At 40.4% G+C, this 16,078-nt stretch overlaps 1 pseudogene; it reads right to left on the bottom strand.

The window, feature by feature from the left end:
- Positions 1-593: 593 nt before the first annotated feature.
- LOC133758719 (malate dehydrogenase, mitochondrial-like) lies at positions 594-1,269 on the bottom strand (annotated as a pseudogene).
- Between the last annotated feature and the right edge of the window lie 14,809 nt (positions 1,270-16,078).

Genomic DNA, 16,078 nt, shown 5'->3' with positions numbered 1-16,078 from the left:
ATCAAGAATTGTTTAGTGATTCTTTCCAGTGGGTAACATAGTAATGTGCTGAGCTTACCCCTTCTCTTTAACTGCAACTTCATGACCTCATACTCATTGTTGGTGAACTGGATATATCCTTCCTCTTCAGACTCAACTCATAGAAACATTCCATGTTAACTGGCTTCACTGCTAGTCTATCTGCTAGCTAATTGTTTCTTAAAGAGGTTAAGATTTATACATGTAGATTATAAATTTTTTCAATATTCTTTGCAATTTAAACAACACCTAAACATGCACAGCAAGTCAATGTATTTAATCATGTGCAGATATTAAGATGAATTAAATATACAGATCTACTAATAGTGAATGTTTCTAAGAGGTTTAAATGATTCAATTTTTAAATTTCTTCATGTTTAGAAGAATGTTTTCTGATAAGATACTTTAGTGCATTGGGGTTGCTAAAATAAAATTCTGCAGAGACTTTCAGCTCAGGAAAGGCCTGAGCTGTCACATTACTTCAAAGGAGGAAACATTGCTGATGCTTAAATTCATCTCCATTCTCTCTTCTTCCATAGTCATGGTGTGGAGAAATAGACATAGTCTGTCTCTTATTACTTAGCAAAGGAACATTCAACAACTCCCCACCTTTCATGCTGTTACACCTACAAGAGAGAAGACGAACTGGGTACTGGCATATGCCTCGGACAGGGTGGCCCACTCCAGCTTCCACCTTACGCTACATAAAAATCTCCCGGATCAGTCCAGTAAGCACCATAAGCTAGTCCTGGGGAAAGTCCATCTAGAGTGTGCACTGAGAGATCAGGGGAATGATGGTCTTCACAGCATGGCTGTCAATGGCAGGAATATGGAATCAAGCTGCCACAAAGTGTTAACTTTGACAATGGCCAGGGTTGTCATGCCAAGTATCTTATTAGGGTGTCTACTCCCTGTTTCTGGAAAATTTCTGATGTTACTGCAGTGGTGGAGCATGCTGGATTGGCAATAATGCAGATCATGGCTTCAGGACAATGCTGCACATAAGCAGCAGTTAGGGTGGGTACAATGCTGACATTGGTATTGAACTGATCATCCCATGTCATACATGTTTTTCTGGAGACTGCAACTGGGATAATGACCACATCACAACCTTTCAGGCAGTCTGGCAGATTCTCAGGTTTAAGGTATCCTTTCACAGTTGCCCTGGTCTCTGTTGTTCAGATCTATGGCGACGTCATGTGCATGTATAATATTGTAGGGGGTTAGGTGACTTACTCAGGGATTATTCAATAAATGAAAAAAGTTGGCCGGCGCCGAGGCTCAATAGGCTAATCCTCCGCCTGAGGCACTGGCACCCCAGGTTCTAGTCCCGGTCGGGGCACCGGATTCTGTCTTGGTTGTTCCTCTTCCAGTCCAGCTCTCTGCTGTGGCCCGGGAAGGCAGTGGAGGATGGCCCAAGTCCTTGGGCCCTGCACCTGCATGGGAGACCAGGAGAAGCATCTGGCTCCTGGCTTCAGATCAGCATGGTGTGCCGGCCGCAGAGTGCCAGCCGCAGTGGCCACTGGGGGGTGAACCAACAGAAAAAGGAAGACCTTTCTCTCTCTCTCTCTCTCTCTCTCTCTCTCTCTCACTGCCCACTCTGCCTGTCAAAAAAAAAAAAAAGAAGAAGAAGAAGAAAGAAAGAAAGAAAAGAAAAAAGCTGCTTAGTTCTAACACTTCTGGAGGCTACAATGTCCATACCAAGGTGTCATCAACTGGTGAGGGCCTTTTGCTGTGTCATCCATGGCAGAAGGTGGAAGAAGAATGACAAAGAGGGTGAGCAAGGAGTTAAGAGAGGACTAAATTCACTTTCACTACAAACCTGCTCTCCCTATAACAGACCCATCCTCACAATAATGGCTTTAACCCAGAAATGAGAGCAGAGCCCTCACACCTTAATCACCCCCAAAATGACCAACCTCTCAACATGGTTGCACTGGGGATTACATTTCCAACATGTGAACCTTAGGGACACATTCACACCATAACAAATATGAGTACATATTCCATAAACAAACTCACCAGGGCTAGCAGGTGAAAGGAAATCTAGAAAGAGTGGAATCATCCTCCAAGCTCAGGTCTGTGTGGGCAGAGAAAGTGGATAGGGCAAAAAATTAGCCATGCTGGAAGCAACTTCACTCCTTCCCTAAAACTAAGTCATGAGAAGTTTTCTTGGCAGCTTTCCTGAGCTGTCCATTCTAATCTTTAAGTAACAAAAAAAGACAGTAGAAATTACCCTTCATTGGTTGAAGAGTTCTTCAAGTTTCTCTGAGCAGAAAACTTTACTTATTTGTGGGCAGCCAAAGAGGGTTTGATGCTTTGCAACCTTACTTGAACTCAGGCTGAGAAGATGGGTTGACCAAGTGTTTCACTAAGATCTACTTCCCTATTGTAAATTCCATTCAAAGCATCAGTGAGTCAGGGTCTTTGGCATGCAAGTGTTTGCTAAGATGGGCTACTCTGCCCTTACACAATAATGTTGGAAGCACATGAGTAAAGAGTTGAAAATCCTTTCTGTCCCAACCATACACCCAATATATGAGGATACAAGAAATATCACCAATCCACAGAATCTTCGTTCTACAAGTTCGTCTGTCTAACAGCACAGACTCATGATAGTGTGGAATTTCCCGTCACATCATTCTCTCCCAGCTATACATTGTATGGCAAATAGACAATGATGTGTGTCCATGAATACAATTCCAATAAAGAATTGTCCTCTCTGGTTAATTCCATTTCTTCATCCTCCACTAATTCCTCAGGCTATACTTCAGTCTGGCCGCCATGCCGTGGGATGATCCTCACAGATTTATATGACAAAGTCCAATGGATAATTTTCTCCTCTGGTTCACTTGGCCTACCCTCAGCACGTAACTGCCACATACCCAGATGTATTCCTTGACTCTCCACTCTCCCTCACCTCTTCTCCCCATCCAATCAGCCACTAAATTGAGTTTACATTCTTAAAATCTCTGAATTCTGCTGGATTGCCACCCCATCATTTCCCTCCTGGGTTGTTACAACCCTTCCAGGTATCAAGTACTATTGCGTCTTTTCTGGTTCTATTCCAATCCATTTCACACAGAAACTAGAATAATCTTTCTAAAATGTACATAATAGCAATTTGTTGCTATTTAATATCAGTGCCTTTAAAATAAACTTCAGGGGCCAGCGCTGTGGCTCAGTAGGTTAATCCTCCACCTGCGATGCTGACATCCCATATGGGCGCCAGTTTGAGTCCCAGCAGCTCCACTTCTGATCCAACTCTCTGCTATGGCCTGGGATAGCAGTAGAAGATGGTGCAAGTCCTTGGGCCCCTGCACCCACGTGGGAGACCTAGAAGAAGCTCCTGGCCCCCAACTTCCGATCGACTCAGCTCCAGCCATTCTGGCCATTTGGGAAGTGAACCAGCGGATGGAAGACCTTTCTCTCTGTCTCTCCCTCTCACTGTCTGTAACTCTCTTTCTCAAATAAAAAAAAAAAAAACTTCAGTGATCTGGCATTATGGTGTGGTGAGTTAGCCACCACCAGGAACATTGGCATCCTGTATGTTTATCTTGTATGAACATCAGTTTGAGTGTCAGCTGCTCTGCTTCCAATCAGACTCCCTGCTAATGTGCCTAGAAAGCAGCAGAAGATGGCCCAAGGACTTGAGCTCTTGTCACCCATGAGGTAAACCCAGGTGGAGTTCCAGGATCCTGGCTTCAGCTTGGCACAGCCCCGGCCATTGTAGCCATTTGGAGAGTGAATCTGCAGATGAAAAAAAATTTATCTATCTATCTATCTATCTATCCCTCTCTCTAATTCTGCCTTTCAAAGAAATATATAAATCTTTAAAAATAAAATAAACTTCAGGAAAGGGTATTTGGCCTAACAGTTAAGGTGCCTGCTTCCCACATCAGAATACTTGGGTTCATTTTCCAATGCCAGCTCCTTGCTCTAGCTTCATATCTATGAAGTCCCTAGGAGGCAGCCAACCATGTAGGAGATCTGGACTGAATTTCTAGCTCCTGGCTGCAGCTCTGGCATAGTTCTAGCCATTGAGGGCATTTGGGGAGTGAACCAGGAAGTGAAATCTCTCTCTCTCTCTCTCTCTCTCTCTCTCTCTCTTTCTCCCTCCTCCCTCTCCAATTTTCAAATACATAAATAAAATTATAAAAATAAAAAATTTCAAACTCCCATAGATTAGAAAGCTCTGCATAGTCCAAATGTGGGTGACCCAGGTTCATCTCTCATGACACTCTTTCCCAACTGCATATCTTAGCCACAAAGAGATTCTTCCCATTTAACAATAGCTCTCTGCCTGGACCTCCTGCTCCTTTATCTCTGATTCTCAGCCTCCCTTATCCTGGTTGACTCACCTTCCAGAGGCTCCTGGAGCTCCCACTGCATCTGCCCCTCTCTGAACACTACCCTTGTTTTCTTATTCTTATTCTTATTTTCTCCCTAACACTATGTAGGTGTCACAACTGTGGGGGTCACAATGTGTCTGTTTACCATTGCATCCCAGTGCCTCACAGAGAACTGGACACATAGAACACAAAGAACTTTCAACACCAAGTTGTTTATTTTAATCCATTCTGGGGGAATCCTAATAAGATTATGAAAACCCAGAGAGAGACTGATCAGCATTTAGGTTTAGCCTAATAAGGAATAGCATTTACTCTTGCATGGGTCAACTTCTTCCCTTACCTTGAAGTTCAGAGTATTTAGAACTGCTGAGTTCTTACAAATTCGTCCACCATGTATGAATATCTGTGTCTGTCAGTTGAGGTTGGTGTTAATAGTGGATTGCATGGCTTAAACAATAGACACTTGGAGGATCTGGAGGTTGGAAAAATCCAAGACTTAAGTGCAAGCAGAGTTAGTTCCTGGTGAAGCTCCCTTCTCCATGTGTCCTCCTGTGGCTTTTCCTCTGGACATGCGCATGGAGAGACACACAGAGAGAAAACGTGAGCCCTCTGCTCTCTTCTTACACTATTGCTGGTCCAGTCGTGGCTTTATGTAAATCTAGTCACCTTCCAAGATCCTCTGTCCTTGCAGCCTCATCACCACACAGAAGCTGGAGTGGGGCAGCAACCATGATGCACTCTGTAGAATTTGTAAGAGCCCACCAATCCCAAGTCTGAAATTTTGCTCTCTTCTAACCAAATCTAATTAGATAAAATTATTCAGAATATTTCTTGGGATTAACACTTCCCTGAGAGCACTGTACTGATCACCAGTTGCTGAAAATATAAAATCCTTGCTAATTTCTCAGATAATGAACTCAATTATTAAACATCTTTTTTTTTTTCAAGAAAAAAATTAGAGCAATTAGAAATAATGAAGTCTTTGCCAAAACCAGTAATTTATTTTTTAAAAAAACAGAAAGGAGGGACCAGTGCTGTAGTGTAGTGGGTAAAGCCACCGCCTGCAGTGCCAGCATCCCATATGGGCACCAGTTTGAGTCCCGGCTGCTCCACTTCCGATCCAGCTCTCTGCTATGGCCTGGGAAAGCAGTAGAAGATGGTTCAAGTCCTTGGGCCCCTGCACCCATGTGAGAGACCCGGAAAAAGCTCCTGGCTCCTGGCTTTGGATCGGCACAGCTCCGTCCATTGCGGCCAACTGGGGATTAAACCAGCTGATGGAAGACCTCTCTCTCTCTCTCTCTGCCTCTCCTTCTCCCTCTGTGTAACTCTGACTTCTGACTTTCAAGCAAAATAAATAAATCTAAAAAAAAAAAAGAAAAGAAAGGAAAAAAAGAAAAGTTAAGTGAAAGAATGTCCTGGAAATGTTGTAACAGATACAGATGCTATATTTTAGGGGAGCAGATCCAACATGTTTCAAACAAGATCTACATTCACATTCCATATTTTTTATCATACATCTTTCCATCATCATAAGTTTTAGAATCTAACCAATGCAATGCTGCCACACTTGGCAAATACCAGCTCTAGTACTCTGTTTAGAAATTGACTCTCATCATAATTTTAAGCAGAACTATATATTCAATGACCTTCTAGAAAATATATTCCAATTTGCTTAAAGAAGATGAATATTGATGATCATCATTCTCCACGTGAATCAAAGTTGGAACAAGTACAGAGAGGTAGGAGAAGCAGAGCCAGGAGCTGGAAACTCCATGCCACACCGTGACTTGTGGAGACCTTTCTGTGTGTGGCTATTCAGAACAACGTCTTAGAAGTAACCCTTCCCTGAACTTTGTGAGAGGAGTTTCAGTGTATTAGTGCAACACCAGTAAGGCTGGCTTCCCTTACTCCACCACTATGACCACACCTGATCTCAAACAAAATCCCCTGTGAGTTTCCCCTCTGTCTTAACAAACTGCTTCATCTTTTTAAAAATTTTTAATTTTATTTGAAAGATAGAGAGACCTTCCGTATCTCTCAAGTTGGGGTGGGGGCCTAGACACTTGGGCCATCCTCTGCTGCTTTCCCAAGTACATTAACAGGAAGCTGGACCAGAAGTGGAGCAGCCAGGATTTAAACTTGTGCCCACATGGCATGCTGGTGATGCAGGTCATGGCTTAACCTGCTGTGTAACAATGCTGGTGCCCCAGCTGACATCAAGACCTTCAGCATCTAGCCTCCAAAACTGTGGGCAAATAAATTTCTGTTATTCAAGTCACCCATCAATGCTTTATTATAAAATCCTGAGTAAACTAATACAATATGTTTAATCAAACCCTCCCATAGTACTAAATGCTTTCTCCTATTATTTTGTTGAACAGATTTCAATCAATTTCTTTAAAACCATGAATCCAATCAAAGAAGAGAATGACTGCATATGCAAGGCACTGAGGTGAAGAACTGACAAGTCTAGAAAAGTGTAGGTGGCCCAATAAGAGGCAATGTTGTGAGATGAGCCAGGGCAACCTGGAAGTCCTTATATGTGCAGCAATTTCTGAAGACCCCAGAAAGACAGCAGCATTCTGTTAAGAAACATGATGTTGCTCCCCCTGCACTGATGTGAGTGTAGTTAATTACATATGTGCATGCGTCTTTCAGTCACTATTCAGAAAGATTATGATCTGAGGCATTTTGTTAGTAGAACTTACTAAGTTGAGGCACGGTTGGTTAAGCCACTGCCTGTGACACCAGCATCAAAATGGGAGCACCAGTTCCACTACCAGCTGCTCCACTTCTGACCCAGCTTCCTGCTAATGTGCCTAGGAGGGCAGCAAATCATGGCCCAGATGCTTGGGCTCCTGCCACCCATATTGGAGACCTGGATGGAGTTCCGGACTCCTGGATTTGGTCTGGCCCAACCCTGGCTGTTGCAGCCATTTGGGGAATGAACAAATGGATTCTCTCTCTCTCTCTCTCTCTCTCTCTCTCTCTCTCTCTCCTGTCAATCTGCCTTTCAAATAAACAAATAAATAATTAAAAATAAATTATTAAATTGATTATATTTTTACTTTAGAACAAGGAAAACATGCACAGAACTTCAATATAAGTGCATTTAACATGACATACACTCTTATGAAGGCACATCTATGCTTTACAGTCAGACTAATAGCTGCATGTTCACTCAGTAATCAGAAGCCTAGGATGCCCTGATCATGAATGAGACACATGGAAAGAGCAGGTACCTAAATTAGGGATGTAGCTAATAGGTCATTTGACTTTTCTGCAGGCAATGAAAGCATGGGAAGAAATACCCTGATTTTAAAATGGCCAAAAGAGTTGAATAAGTATTTCTTGAAGTAAAATATGCAAGGACAGGCGTTTGAGATGCCTATATCCCATATTAGAGTACCTAGGTTCAAATCCAGCTCCACTCTTGATTTCAGCTTTCTGGGAGGCAGCAAGCCAATGACGCAAGTAGTTGGCTCCCTGCCACCCACAATGGAGACCTGAATGGAGTTCTTGGCTCCTGGCTCCAGCCCAGCTGCAGCTGTTGTGGGTATTTGGGTAGTGAACCAGCAGATGGGAGACCTCTCTGTGCATATGTGCATGTGTGCATTTGTGTGTATCAGCTTTGCAAATAAATTCAACAAAAATGTGCTTCGTAAATAAATAAAAATAAAGCATAGAACTGGTCAACAGGTTTAAGAAAAAATGTATGACACCACTAGTCATCACAAAATGCAAATCGAATTCACAATGAAAGGAGCAAGCACTTAGCAAAAGGTGAAAGATTTACATGATCTGAAGAGAAACCAAAGTATAAGAAGGAGCAGGCATTTAGTACAGCTGTTAAATCACTGTTTGGAACCCTGAATCCCACATCAGAATAACTGGTTTGGATCCTGGCTCCTCCATTTCCAATTCAGCTTCTTGCTAAGGTATACTCTGGGAGGCAGCAGATGATGGCTCAAGTGTTTGGGTCCATGCCATCCATGTGGGAGACCCAATTGAGTTCTGGGTTCCTGACTTGAGCATAGCCCAGCTCTGGCTGTTGTGGGCATTTGGGGAGTCAGCCATACATGGAACATCTCTCTCTTTGTGTCTCTGTCTCCCCCACCGCCACCCTCAAATAAAAAATGAAATAAGCAAAAATAAAAGTTTTAAAAGAAATGAGAAGTAAAACAATTCTAGAAAAAAAAACACAATGATAAATCATATCACACCTTTTGAATGATTATTCTCAAAAAGACAAAAGATACTAAGCGTTGGCAAGGATGTGGAGAAAAGAGAGCCCTTTTACAGTGCTAGTGTGAATGTAAATTAGTAAAGCCACTATAGGAAGCAGTATATGGCTCTCAAATGTTAAAAGTAGAGTTTGCATTTTTTTCCTTTTCCAAAGGAATAAAATCAGTATGTTGAAGAGATATCTGTACTCTGTTTACTGTAACAACCTTAGTGCCCATCCATGGATAAACAGATGAAGAAAATATAATATCTATCAACCAACTAACTGATCAATCCATTGGATAATAGGTACAATGGGATGCTATTTAGCCTTTAAAAATTAAGAAGGCATTGCCGTTTATAAAACCGTAGGTGAATTGGTTGGACACCATGTTAAATGAACAAATCCAGGCACCAAAAGACAAACATTGCATTAACTCATGTATACGTGAAAACTGAAACAAGTGGAACTCATAGACACAAAAAGGAGAATGACGTTTGCTAGGGGCTAACAGGAGGAGGAACAAGGGAGACTCTGTTTAAGGGCACAAAGTCTGTTATGCAAGATGAGTTCTTTCTGAAGACCTCACCTACAGCATGATGACTATAATGCATAATATCAAACTGTATACTTCAAGTTTGCTACAGTTAAAGACCTTAATTCTGTCCTTAATGTGTTGTACTATGTGAATTAATGGTATAACTAGTACTCAGACAGTACTTTATACTTTGTGTGTCTGTGTGAGGGCGAACAATTGAAACCTTTACTTAGCATATACTAAATTGATCTTCTCTATATAAAGATAATTGAAAATGAATCTTGATGAAGAATGGGATGGGAGAGTGAGTGGGAGATGGGATGGTTGTGGGTGGGAGGGAGGTTATAGGGGGAAAAAGCCACTGTAATCCAAAAGTTGTACTTTGGAAATTTATATTTATTAATAAAAGTTTAAAAAAATTATAGACCTTAAATGATCTCACCATTAAAAAAATCACACTGTGTAGTAATGAATATGCTAATTAGCTTAATTGTGGTGATCATTTTACAATGTACACATATATCAAATCAGCACTTTATGCACTTAACTATACATGATTGTTAATTGTCACTTACACCGAAGTAAAGCTGGTAGGGAGGAAGGAAAAAATTCCTTCGAACACCTGAAAAAAGAAAAGAAGGAAACAAATGTTAGAAGCATTAGGAAAAATATATAAAATCTACAATTGGCCTACTCTCTCATAAAGCAATTGATTTTTATAAATTAAAATAAATATCAGATATTTGAATACTACAATATATTTAAACTCACAAACATATATATTCTATATAGAGAGAGATTCCATATGTATATGAGATAGATGACTTCACCAGAAAGTTCTCTTTCTTTTTTAAAAAAGTTTTATTTATTTATTTGAGATTCAGAGTTATAGAGAGGAGAGACAGAGAGAAAGGCCTTCCATCTACTGGTTCAGTCCCCAGATGGCTGCAATGGCCAGACTGAGCTGATCCAAAGCCATTAACCAGGAGCTTCTTCTGGGTCCCCCATGTAGGTGCAGGGGCCCAAGTATGTGTGCTGTCTTCCATTGCTTCCCAGGCCATCAGCACAGAGCTGAATCAGAAGAGGAGCAGCCGAGATACACGAACTGGCACCCATATGGCATGCCTGCGCCATTGGCGGAGACTTAGCTTACTTATGCAACAGCACCAGCCCTGAAAGTTTTCTTAAAATGAGAAAATCTTCCACTCCCTATGCTTTACTTTGCCAAATTTCCAATATGTATCTTATCATCTACTCAACCATGTACTTTTTTCTATTTATTTTGCTTAATATCTATCTCACTGAATCTCATGTAAGCTTTATAAATGCAAGGAATATTTTTGCTACTGAAAAATACCCAATGTCTAGAAATTACCTCACTTATAGTATATAATCAATAAATGGTTTTCAAACAAATGAGCAATTTTCCATGGAACAAATTACTATAATTATCTCAAAAAGAAGTGGAAAAGCTGACTAGATCAATAAAAGTAGAAGACATTGAAAGGAAATTCAAAAATGTTTCCAAAAAGGAAAAAAAAGTAACCAAATAACTTTGTATGTGAATCTCTTTTTTTTTTAAGATTTATTTATTTATTTATTTATTTATTTGAAAATTACTTACAGAGAGAGAGAGAGGGAGGGAGAGAGAGAGAGAGAGAGAGGTCTTTCATCCGTTGGCTTACTCCTCAATCAGCCTCAATGGCCGGAACGGCACCAATCTGAAGCCAGGAGCTAGGAGATTCCTCCTGGTCTCCCATGCGGGTGCAGGGGCCAAAGGACTTGCGCCATCCTCCACTGCCTTCCCGGGCCATAGCAGAGAGCTGGATTGGAAGTGGAGCAGCCAGGTCTCAAATTGCCGCCCATATGGGATGCTGGCACTTCAGGCCAGGGCATTAACTGGCTGCGCCACAGCACCGGCCCCTGTATGTGAATCTCTTTGCATCATTCAAAAATGGTGAATATGTATATTTCTATATGGTTCCATAACATATAAAGAAAATGGAAATCTAACTAATGTTAGGAAGATAATACAATCCTGACTTTAAAACTGCAGACATGGACACAAACCACTAGATGCAAAAATTCTGTAAAATGTGTTTAATACAGATTTGGGATTTACTTAATTTTAAAATAAGACTCATTTAAAAATGCAAAGATTTTATAACAATACATGACAGACTAAACAAGAAAAAGTATATTATCTTTCCACTACATGTTAAAAATGAAATCAGAAAACTTAATGTTGATAAAACAATTCTACAGATGCAGTTTGTTTGCTTTGTTCCTTTCCTGATGCATTTCTAGGAAATACAAGTTGAACTCATGCCCAGGCCATTTGTAACGGCACATGGCCTAGTGCTGTGATGAAACCGGGACTTCCTCTTGGATTTTGTTATCACGAATTGCATTGTTGATGTCCATGCAGCATCCCAGCCCTATTTCTGGGGCCACATAGAAATGCTGTGTGCTGCCTAAAATCCTCTTAAACTGGTTAGAGTGCGTACAACTAACAATCCTGACTAGTAGATGATATTTGCCAGGAAGAGATAGCAAATACACCAACCATGAAACATTGGAACCATAAATAAACACATAAAGGACAACCCTCTTTTCCTCCTGACAATCAAGACTATTTTAGGGATTCCATACAGTGCAACAGTAAAGAATAAGAAATTAGAGAGGCCGGCGTTGTGGCACAGCAGGTTAAAACCATGGCCTGCAGTGCCGGCATCCCATGTGGGCGCTGGTTTGAGTCCCGGCTGCTCAACTTTCAATCCAGCTCTCTGCTGTGGCCTAGGAAAGCCGTACAAAATGGCCCAAGTCCTTGGGTCCCTGCACCCACGTGGGAGACCCAGAGGAAGCTCCTGGCTCCTGGCTTCAGATCAGATTAGATCAGCTCTGGCCGTTACGGCCATCTGAGGAATGAACCAGCGGATGGAGGATCTCCCTCTCTCTCTCTAACTCTGACTTTCAAATAAATAAAATAAATCTTTAAAAAAAATAAATTAGTTGCTATAACTAGTACTCAGACAGTATTTTACACTTTGTGTTCCTGTGTGGGAGCAAACTGTTAAAAGCTTTACTTAATATATGTTAAATTGACTCTGGCCTCAGAATCAGCCCTTAAGGCATTCGGATCCGGCTGAAAAGCCCATGAGAGTAATTCAGGCATGGAAACCCAAGAAACTGTGGCAAAACAAAAAACAAAAAACAAAAAAAAACAAAAAACAAAAAACAAAAAACAAAAAAAATTACCTAAATGAAAGATCTCCACGAGTGAGATCCCAGTGGAAAGAACAGGTCATCAAAGAAGGAGGTACCTTTTCTCTGAAGGGAGGAGAGAACTTCCACTTTGACTATGACCTTGTCTAAATATGATCAGAATTGGCGAACTCAAAAGGCCTCCATAGCCTTGGCAACTCATGACAAGAGCCTAGGGTGATTACTGACACCATAAACAAGAGTGTCAATTTGTTAAGTCAACAACAGGAGTCACTGTGCACTTACTCCTCATGTAGGATCTCTGTCCTTAATGTGCTGTACATTGTGATTTAATGCTATAACTAGTACTCAAACAGTATTTTACACTTTGATTTTCTGTGTGGGTGCAAACTGTTGAAAGCTTTACTTAATATATGCTAAATTGATCTTCTGTATATAAAGATAATTGAAAATGAATCTTGATGTGAATGGAATGAGAGAGGGGGTGGGAGAGGGGAGGGTTGTGGGTGGGAGGGAAGTTATGGGAGGGAAGAGCCATTGTAATCCATAAGCTGTACTATGGAAATTTATATTCATTAAATAAAAGTTAAAAAAAGAAATTAGAGGCATAAACGTCATAAATCATAAACATATATGAGACTGTTATTATTGATATATGACAAATTTCACATACACAACATAAGAAAACCAACTTAAAAGCTATGAGAATTAATAAGAGTCTGGCAGGGTGATATGTATGAAATAAACACAGAGCTCCTATGTGGTGAGGAAAATACTTTAAAACATGACAGCAATGCAGAAATTTAAAGCTTCTCATTTAAATAACAGCAAAATAATTGTTTCACAAATAAGTAGGTGTAAACAAGGGAGCATAAAGCTGTTCCAAAAGGACATTTTTCAGTAAGACTTGAAAATGGTGCCTAATGTGAAGACTTAATTTTGTAAAAGCTTCAACTCTCTCCGACCTGATCTCTCCATTTGATGCAATCACTGGAAAAGGATAAACCTACTTTAAAGACAGTTTTATCATTTTATTTTTCTAATTTTATTTAATTTATCAACAGGGAAATAACAACACGGATAGAAAAACAGACAGACAAAGGGAAGACTCCTATCCACTGATTCCTTTTCTAAATGCTTACAATGTCTAGCACTAAGCCAAGGACATTGCTGGAAGCCAGGAACAGGTCCCCCATGTGGGTGGTAGGAAGCCAACTGCTTGAACCATTACCTACTGCCTCCTAGAATTTTCCTGCGTTATCAAGAAACTGGGTTCAGGAACTGAAGTCTAGTAACAAACCCACATACTCTGATAGAGAATTTGAGTTTCTTAAGTGGCATGTAAACCACTAGGCTAAATTCCTCCCACCCCCAACCCTGGGTAGGTTTTTTAAATGACCACAAATTCTTTGATAATCCCATCAAGAGGAAGGAGTCAATGTTTGTTATCCTTAAATGATAGTGCACACCTTCTGGGCTAAGTCAGAAAAGACAGACATGTTCCTGAGCTAATTTTATTTTTTTAAGATTTATTTATTTGAAAGGCAGAGCAAGAGAGAGAGAGAGAGAGAGAGAGATCTTCCACCTGCTAATTCACTCCCCAAATGCCCACAGCAGCCAGGCCTGGGCCAGGTCAAAACCAGGAGCCAAGAAATCCATCTACATCTCTCACGTGGGTGGCAGGGGCTCACGTACTTGAGCCTTACTTGCTGCCTCCCAAGTGTATGAGCAGGAAACTGGATCGGAAGCAGAGCTAATTTTGTGGGGATGTTCACTTTTAGAAAGGACATATGCCATTTCAGCTGTTTAGCTATTATGCAGAGGGCAAATGTTTGGTCCTATAGCTGTCAGCCCCAGGTAAGCTGCCAGCCAATAGCCAGCATCAACTGCCAGCCATCCACACCCACCCACTCAGACCTTCACATGACCCCAACCCCACTGACATCTATAGGCACAAGAAACTCCAAATGAGCACTGCTAGTGATGCCCTTACACAATTCTTGATCCCAAAAGCACCAGCAAACCAAAATAGCTGATGGTTATTTTATGCTGCTAGGTTTTAGGGTATTTTTCATGTAGTAATAGAAACTGACAGTCTGATTATAAATTCATGTGGAAAAAGAGGAGTATAAGAATAGCTGTGAAATTTTTAGAAACAAAACCAAAAAATAAAATGCAAATTACTCTCCAAAGATAGCCAAATATAATTCAAAGTTCTGTTAGAGTAATAGACAAATAAATTGCCAGCAAAATGGAGATCAGAAATATTTATGAATATGTAGAAACTTAGGAAAAGCTAAACTTGGATTTCATATTAAAGAAGTGAGGATTTGATAAATAATTTGGCAATAATGGTTCCACTTAGAAAAAAATAATGCATTTGCATCCTTACCATACATCTTACCCTAAAATCATTTCCAGATAGATTGAAGAGTATTATTGATTAATTTTATGCTAAGAGTTTGCTTAATGGCTGGTGTTGTGGTGTGATGGGTTAAGCTGCACTTGGGATGCCTGCATTCAACATGGGAGTACTTGTTTGAATTCTAGCTACTCTGCTTCCAATTCAGCATCCTGCTAATGCTCCTTGGAAGACAGCAGGTAATGGGCCCTGACACCCATGTGGGAGTCCCAGATAGAATTTTGAACTCTTGACTTCATTCTGGTCCACCCCTGGCTATTGTGGGCATTTGGGGAGTGAACCAGGAGATGGAAGATTCTCTCTCTCTCTCTCTCTCTCTCTGTGTGTGTGTGTGTGTGTGTGTGTTTCTCTGTTACTCTGTCTTTCAAATAAATAGTCTTGTTTCTTAAAAAGTAAGATTATTTATTTAGAAAGAGTATGCTTAGTTTTACAAGAAACTGCCTTCCAAAGTAGTTGTACCATTTTGCATTCACACCAGCAATGAATGAAGGTTTCTGTTGCTCCATGTGCTTACAAGTATGTGATGTCATCGGTGTTCTGGATTTAGACCGTTCTAAAGGTGCATAACAGTATCTCACTGTTTTAATTTGCTTTTCCTAATGACATATAATGTGTAGCATCTTTTTGTGTCATTACTGGCCATCTTAAATGTTCTTTGGTGAGATGTCTGCTAAAGCCTTTGGCCCATTTTATAATGAGTTATTTGTTTTCTTGTTGAGTTTTAAGAATTCCTTTTGTATTTTGGATGTCTTTTATCAGATATGTATTTTGCAAATATATCTACTGTTCTGTGGCTTATCCTCTTGTTCTATTGGCAATGCCTTTTGTAGAGCAGAAATTTTTACTCTGAATGAAGTCCAGCTTATCAATTCTTTCTTTCATGAGTCATGTCTTTGATGTGATACTTAAGAAGTCACGACCAAATCCAAGGTCATCTAGATTTTCTCTTATGTTATCCTTTAGGAGTTTATAGCTTTGTATTTTCCACTTAGATCTGTGATGTATTTTCATTCATTTTTGTGATGGGTATAAGGTCTACATCTAGATTCTTCTTTTTTTATTGCATGTGGATGTCCACTTGCTTCAGTGCCATTTATTGAAAAGACTGTTTTTGATCCTTTGTAGTGCTATGCTCCTTTGTCAAAAGGATTGACTATATACATTTGGGCCTATTTATAGTTTCTCTAGTCTATTCCTTGGTTCGTTTTGTGCATTATTTCTCCATTGCCACACTGTTCTGATAACTGTAAATTCATAGTCTTTCTTTAAGTCAGATAGTATCAGTCATCCAACTTTGT

This window comes from Lepus europaeus, chromosome 4 (assembly GCF_033115175.1).
Source record: "Lepus europaeus isolate LE1 chromosome 4, mLepTim1.pri, whole genome shotgun sequence".
Classification (NCBI taxonomy): domain Eukaryota; kingdom Metazoa; phylum Chordata; class Mammalia; order Lagomorpha; family Leporidae; genus Lepus; species Lepus europaeus.
Note: the sequence above shows the minus strand (reverse complement) of the source record. Positions and strands in the feature narration are given on the sequence as shown.